This window comes from Magnolia sinica, chromosome 1 (assembly GCF_029962835.1).
Source record: "Magnolia sinica isolate HGM2019 chromosome 1, MsV1, whole genome shotgun sequence".
NCBI classification, from domain to species: Eukaryota; Viridiplantae; Streptophyta; class Magnoliopsida; order Magnoliales; family Magnoliaceae; genus Magnolia; species Magnolia sinica.
The window spans coordinates 93,423,829-93,424,405 of NC_080573.1; the positions used below are offsets into that span (position 1 = coordinate 93,423,829).

Genomic DNA, 577 nt, shown 5'->3' on the forward strand with positions numbered 1-577 from the left:
TCTCATCTATGAACGATATAAGCTATATTGGCCCGAAGTGGCTCAAGAGCTATAACAACCGGTGGGCAGAGTACCTTTGCGTGGCAAACATGAGGTCAATCTAGACCATTCAAATCATAGGCCCTTCTGAAGCGGGTCAAAAATCAAATTCTCAGGAGACCTTGGAAATGGAAATAGTACATTAACTTACTTTTGAAAACCAACATTGTCAAGCGTTTGTAGTCCAACGGTTAGGATAATTGCCTTCCAAGCAATAGACCCGGGTTCGACTCCCGGCAGACGCAGTCAGATTTAAGTTTTTTTTATTATTTGACCAGATGAAATGCATACTGGTACGTGCGTAAGCTTAGTAAATGCTATTATCCCAAACCCGGATCCTGCTGTATGAAACACAACTTAATATGGGTATCATTAATTATAAGCAATTTGGAATTAATGTTTATGCTATTATAGTACCTAATATGGGTAATTTTATAAATAATAAAAACTAATTAATATAGAATTTACACACTGGTATCTTTTTCAAAAAGGTTTTTAATAAGCCACCTCATTAGTCTATGTAATTAGGATTTCTTAA

The 577-nt window shown here is 35.9% G+C and overlaps 1 non-coding gene across 1 annotated transcript; it reads left to right on the plus strand.

Annotated features, from left to right (window-relative positions):
* Positions 1–212: 212 nt before the first annotated feature.
* On the plus strand, positions 213–284 carry TRNAG-UCC (transfer RNA glycine (anticodon UCC)). The gene has a single exon. It is a non-coding gene; the product is annotated as a tRNA-Gly (tRNA).
* The last annotated feature ends 293 nt before the right edge of the window (positions 285–577 follow it).